Here is a 7,046-nt window from a genome sequence, read left to right as displayed (position 1 = left end):
TAAATCCTAGTTCTGTAACTTGTTACCTTGATAACCCCCTGGCAAGATTCTTAACATCTGCATCTTCCTCTGTAAAATGGTAGTAAAATAGTAGTAAAACTAATGATTGTATCTATTTTACAGGGTTGTTGTTAAGGGATGATATGATTTGGCTGTGTCCCCACCCAAATCTCATCTTGAATTATAGCTCCCATAATCCCACATGTCATGGGAGGGACCCAGTGGGAGGTAATTGAATCATGGGGGCAGGTTTTTTTTCATGCTGTTTTCATGATTGTGAATAAGTCTCATGAGATCTGATAAAAAAAAAAAAAAAGGGCAGTTCCTCTGCACATGCTCTCTTGCCTGCCACCATGTAAGACGTGCCTTTGCTCCTTTCTCACCTTCTGCCATGACTGTGAGGCCTCCTCAGCTATGTGGAACTATGAGTTCATTAAGCCTCTTTTTCTTTGTAAATTACCCAGTCTCAGGTGTGTCTTTATTAGCAGTGTGAGAATAGACTAATACAAGGATGAATGAAATAATGTGTTAATGTTAATCCTTTAAGAAATGGAAGCTGTTGTTTCTTCTTAGATGTGACTTTGGACCTGATTTATTGGGAATGAAAAACGTAAATAAAAGAAGATGTACTGAATGACAACCTTATCCTCCCCAACCCTGCAAAAAAAGCACATTGACAGGGCAACACCATTTTCACTTCTTAGAACTGCCACCTTTTTCCTGCACTTTTATTCAGAAGAGGTGTTATTGTTAGAACATCCTTGCCAAAATGTTAGTGGTCCTTGACAAGCACCATTAGGGGAAACTCCAGCAAGCACAGTGTGCTCAGCAGGGGTCCACAGTAACTCCTCAGCTTGCATTGTTTTTCAACAGATGCCCCAGAGCCAAACAATCTGTGCAGTAGGTTAGTCCTACCCACACATCATCTACATAAATGACATAAGATATATGCAATAATTACCAGGGGAAAATATGGATATGTAACAGACTGCATGAAATTGTTATTTCCAATTATAGGTTCCTTGTAAGATGGTTAGAGCACCTGATAGCAAGTGGATACTAAGAAAATGTAATCAGTTTTTTCCCTTGTGTCTGAAATATTCTCTTTTGCTCACCTACTACCATATCAATTTCTCTGTCACCAAACAGAAGAATATAACCCAATTTCACAAAGACAAAAACAATTAATGGTGAACTTTATTTTTCCCTGAGTATAAACTTTTATACACACACAAAAATTTAGCTTTGTAAAGGAACTATTATAAGGCATCCCCCTACTTGATCTATATATTCTGTTCATATAATAAGAGAAGATTCCAGTTGACTTCATGATGGAGTTCCTACCATGTGCAGGGAAGAGTAATATCAGGTCTGGAATACAGAAACTAATAAGACAAAGTTTTTTTTCCTCAAAGAGCTAAAAGAGTAGTGTTGGATATATGCACAAATATGTGTGAACAACAATGTGAACAAATATGCACAAATATGTGTGAACAAGGGATGGGGTAGCGAGTCCACGAAGAGGAGAGGAATGAGAGGTCATTTACTATTACGGCCAGATTTGGAATATCTCATATTCACAGATATTAAAATCTACCGGGAGTATAATAAGAAGTAGTTTGTGTAGGGGTTGATTGGGATCCTGCTTACATGGCCTTAAGCAAGTTTCAGAGACTGAGGGGACAGTTGCCACTAGAGAGTAGGATGAGCTTTAATCAGAGAGAAGAAAAATGATGGTCCAGTAGTTGGAACACAAATGTGGATTCCCTCATCACAACTAATAGGCTGTGGGAAAATGGTTGGTCTACATTGGAGAGGAGTTGAGTAAGAACCTCATTTCTGTTAAAATAGAAGACAGAGAAAGCCATTTGTGATAAAATTTAGAGGTTGAGGAGGATTCAGAATATAAGACTTAGAGTTACAGAAAAAAGAGAAATTAGAGAAGAAAAGCAGAGTTATAGAAGAAAATAATTTACTGGGAAGGTTACCCTGTTTGAGGACTAAGAATTACTGTGATGAAAGGGATCACAGGAAATGATTAACTTTCAACGTCTTAAAGTATTTTGCTGTCAAACTGACTTAGGCTCAGGTTCAAGGTCTTAGGTAGTAATTTTGGTTTGGTCTCAGAGAACTCTGTAACAAAGTTTATAGCAGGCTGATGGGTTTCCTGTCCTTGATGATCGTTATCTTTCAGCATAAAGAGCAACATCAGTGGCCCTGGTTAGGAAATTTTGGAGAGTGACTGATTCTGAACAAGTCTTATGCTGTTTGGAGCAGCTCCATGAAAACTTCTCAGAGATATTTGAAACAATGCAGTGGCTTTTTCACAAAGAACAGCATACACATGGAAGAAAAAAAGAATTCAGCGAGACTCACCAACGTTTTCTGACTCTTGTAATATATAAACACATCTTTGTGAATGGAGAAATAGTGAATTGACATCATTAAGATATTATCAAGCAGATTCGCCAGTATTTTGTCATCAAGTGAAGATACATAGGAAAACACCATATGAAGGGTTGCAGGTCGGCTGTTTCTTTGCTCTCAGATTCATTGCCTTCCTTTCTCTTGCTTTATTTTTTTGCCACAGGTTAGTGCATTTACTTTGCTTCCTGGCCTCCAATTGGGTTTGGGCTGTGGGAGGCAGTGGCAGAATACTGCAGAGCAGGAGAAGGGGACAACTGGGATGTCATTCCTTCCTTTCTGTTTCTGATGTCATCTGCATGAGGGATTGGGTCTCCTCTTTGGTTCTGATATAGGAGTTAAGAAGAACTTACTTAGGCAGATAAGGCACGGGAGTCCTCAGTAAGGTTTTCCTTTGAATAGGAAGCAGCCCCCAAATAATTTTCTTTTCTAACAAAGAGCAGCTTGTTAAATTGAGCTGCAGACATAGACAAGCAAGCTGGAAATTTGCACAGGCAAATGCCAGCAGTTGTGCCAATAGGAAAAGCCTAACTGCGAACAGGCATGTTAAAAATGATGGCTCCGGCCGGGCACAGTGGCTCACGCTTGTAGTCCCAGCACTTTGGGAGGCTGAAGCGGGTGGATCAGTAGGTCAGGAGTTCGAGACCAGCCTGGCCAACATGGTGAAACCTCGTCTCTACTAAAAACACAAAGATTAGCCGAATGTGGTGGTGCATGCCTGTAGTCCCAGCTACTCAGGAGGCTGAGGCAGGAGAATGGCTTGAACCTGGGAGGTGGAGCCAAGATGGCACCACTGCACTCCAGCCTGAGCGACAGAGCGAGACTCCATCTCAAAAAAAAAAAAAAAAAAAAGGCAGCTCCATCTTCTCTTTGCCAGCCACATTTACAATAAGGAGCAGATAAGATGGTGCTGGCCAAGTAGAAAGCCTATTTGCATAATAATAAGATTAGGGTAGGCGCACCATGTAAACTCACAACTGATTGAACCAATCTGTGGGCCCTATGTAAATCAGACACCACCTCCTCAAGCCTGCCTATAAATCTACTGAGATCCCTCGCAGGTGGGATTTTTCCTTTAGGATGCCTCTCTCTTGCAAGAGAGAGAGAGAGAACGGCTCTCCTTTTTCCTTTCTTCTGCCTACTAAGCTTCTGCTCCTTAACCCATCCACATGTGTTGGCGTCGTCATCTTCTTGGTCCAAGATGACAAACCCCAGGTATTTACCCCAGACAATGATGCTGCTTCAGTTCAGTCTCCTACTGGAAAAACCTTCCCTCTATGGTAGCATAGTTTCCCCTTATCCATGGCGAATACGTTCCGACACCCTCAGTGGCTATGTGAAACTATGAGTAGTACTGAACCCAATTGCTGTCAATCGAATATATTTCTTCCACTCACACATTTAATGTTTTTTCTATCTTACCTAAGCACTTATCACACACTGTGGCTATAAGTTTTGCATTTTGAGATGCAACAGCAAAACTAACACAAATTTTTCTTCTTCACAATTTTATGGCTAGAAGTTTCATTCTTAGTGTGCACATTGGAAACCTCAGCACAGATTTTTTTTTTCCTTTTCTTAAGAACTTTCACCTTTTCACTTAAAGGAAGCACTTTACAGCTTCTCTTCCGCATATCCAAATTACCAGCATCGCTACTCTTGCGATTTGGGCCCATTATTATGTGAAACAAAGGTTAATTGAACAAGAGCACTGCTATACCAACAGGCTATCTAATAACCAGAGGGCTTCCTAAGTGACTAACAGGGAGGTAGCACAGACCGTGTGAATAAACGGGCAAACAAAAGGAAGATTCATGAGCTGGGTGGGATGGTAATGAACACCCTGAGATTTCATCAATCTGCTCAAAATGGTGCGCAATTCAAAATTATTAAATGTTTATTCTGGAATTTTTAATTTAATATTTTCAGACTGCAGTTGACCTTGGGTAACTGAAACCACAGAAAGGAAAACCACGAATAAGGGGGGACTACTATACTGATACCTTTGCTATAGTTTTCACTCCCGGGATGTGCTTGGCTTCCAGGCTCTAAATCACCAATTCCTCTTGTCATTGTACAACCCTCGTGTGACCGCACCTTCCTGCTCTTGCTAATCTCTGGGTCACCTTGCCATTTTCTTCAGCTCTTTATTTTTTCTAACACCTAAATAACCAATTTCCTTGAATGCAGTTCTTCCGTTTGAAAGACCTAGAAAGATTTCTTACTTATTTATTTTTTTCCCTGACATAGCCTCACTGTTCCAGAGGGCAAAGATTCCATTAAAAAAAGATTAAACAAAGATAAAGAATAACAGGAGAAGCAAATTTGAAGTAAAAAACAAAAATAACAAAACAAGATTATTGGAACAAAATGCCTTGATTGCAATTTTCCATGGTGAGGTATGGGAGCAGGTGAGTGGTGGATGTAGGTTAAAGCCCTTTCCTGAAATGGCTGTGGTGACTTGTGTATTTCCATATGCATAAGCCTCTTACAATCGCCTCCCTTTCTTTAATTAAAAAGAAATTAGACCTTTAAAGCCTCGTATAATTAAAGTTAGTTTAGTTCAAGTGCACACAAGTATTTACCTTGCGTTTACTAATTTGTTTAGGCCATATATATATAATAGTCCCTGCCATATATTTTTGGCAGGGACTATAGGCTATTTGGAAACTGGAGGCAACCCTGGTTTTTGAGGCAACCTTCTCTGTATCTGGAAGTCTTTCTTTATTTGAGGTTTTTAAATCTCAGCATCTGCTCATAACCTTCAGAAGTGAGCCTTTTTTGATGAGTGCTCTAGGAAAATAAAGACAATTCACAATGCGGTTGAAAATAATGACTTGATGTCAAAGAATACAGAGACAATGACAATTGCCTTGGACACTCAGAACAGCTTTTTACTGCTCCCTAATACCGTCCGGAGTTTCCTTGGTGATTGTCTTCCATTCTGTGCCATTAGCCTTCTGCTTTAAGTAGTGGCAGTGGGTATTTTACAGGAAGAGAGACTGCCTGATGGGAACAAGCAAACACTAGATTTTCATACAGGGACAGAATACTGATGCTGTGATACTTTATAAAACCATTAAGCATCATCCCTGGCTGCTACGACTCAGACTGAATCAGCAGTCCCTGCATCTAACACCAGAAGGTGACAGAAACACCATGGAACGTGTAGATTCTGAACGTAGGCAGTGAAGGTTATTCAACAAGCAAAGTTTAGTTAGTACCTTGGATTCTATAGTCACATGTTTGGAAGTCAAAATTGCTGACTCTCTATTAGCCTCTGAAGATCTAATGACTACATATTTTCCCCCCACAATTAATACTTCAGATTAAAAAAAAATCAGAAAGGTGGCTAACACATCTAATTCCTTTTTAGTCCGAATTAATAAGCTTTTACTGTATTAGGAACTTAAGATACAGAAGTCATTTTGTAAGCTACTAAATTCTAATCTGCTTGAAAGTAGAATCTCTTCCTATCCTTACTCTAGCCTCTTTCTTCTTCTTATGCTCTGCCTCTAACAAATCTCCAGCCGGCAACCTCCTCCTGTTTCAGCTTAGCTGGCCCCCTCTTGACACAGGCATTTTAATTTCCGTCCAATAGTTTCCTAAATTTCTTCTCATGCCTCAGCTACATTCTCTACTAGTGCTTTGGCTGGTTATATTTTCATACAAATTAATACTGTGAGTCTCAATTTTTTTTTTTTTTTTTTTTTGAGACGGAGTCTCTGTTGCCCAGGCTGGAGTGCAGTGGCGCGATCTCGGCTCACTACAAGCTCCACCTCCCAGGTTCACGCCATTCTCCTGCCTCAGCCTCCCAAGTAGCTGGGACTACAGGCGCCCGCCACCACGCTGGGCTAATTTTTTTTTTCATTTTCAGTAGAGACGGGGTTTCACTGTGTTAGCCAAGATGGTCTCGATCTCCTGACTTCATGATCCGCCCGCCTTGGCGAGTCTCTATTTTTTAAAACAAAGCTCAAATGACTCATTAGCAGGTCATTTGTATATACCTCACAGATTGTCTATTTGGGGGTATTTTAAGTGTGTGTTTGCCTAACTGGCCCCCGTGCAGTCTCCCCATAAGTCTTTGGATTAAATGAAAATTCATTTTCATTTCTGTATTTCCAGTGCCCTATACAATGTCTGACAGGTAGTAAAGGTTCAATCACAATTTTGTTTTGTTTTAAACAAATATTTGTTGAGTAAATAGATGATGGATGGGCAGAGGAAAGACTTGGCTTTTAACAAAAGAGGATTGTTGGGAAATTTAATGATACAGGAAAGGACCGTCTATCTTTCACAATGCCACCAGTGATTTTTCTAAGGCAGTTTCACAGTCCTTTATCCAAACTTCTTTGGAGTAGTTGTAATTTAGGCTTCAGAACTTAGAAGATGGGGGCAGTTTTAGAAAGGTAATATGAAACATATATGTGTTATGTAGTATGGATCAGCAAGAGTGGGATAATGTCCCATGATCAAATAAATTAACGTTTCTGTATTAAAAGAGGTAAACAATAACAATAAATAAAAATTTAAAATAGGCTTATATCAATTCAAGTGCGGCTTTGTAGCCAAACGAGTTTACTGTGAATTTATGGAAAAACAAACCAACAAACAAAAACCAT

Source organism: Symphalangus syndactylus, chromosome 11, assembly GCF_028878055.3.
Source record: "Symphalangus syndactylus isolate Jambi chromosome 11, NHGRI_mSymSyn1-v2.1_pri, whole genome shotgun sequence".
NCBI lineage: Eukaryota > Metazoa > Chordata > Mammalia > Primates > Hylobatidae > Symphalangus > Symphalangus syndactylus.
Note: the sequence above shows the minus strand (reverse complement) of the source record.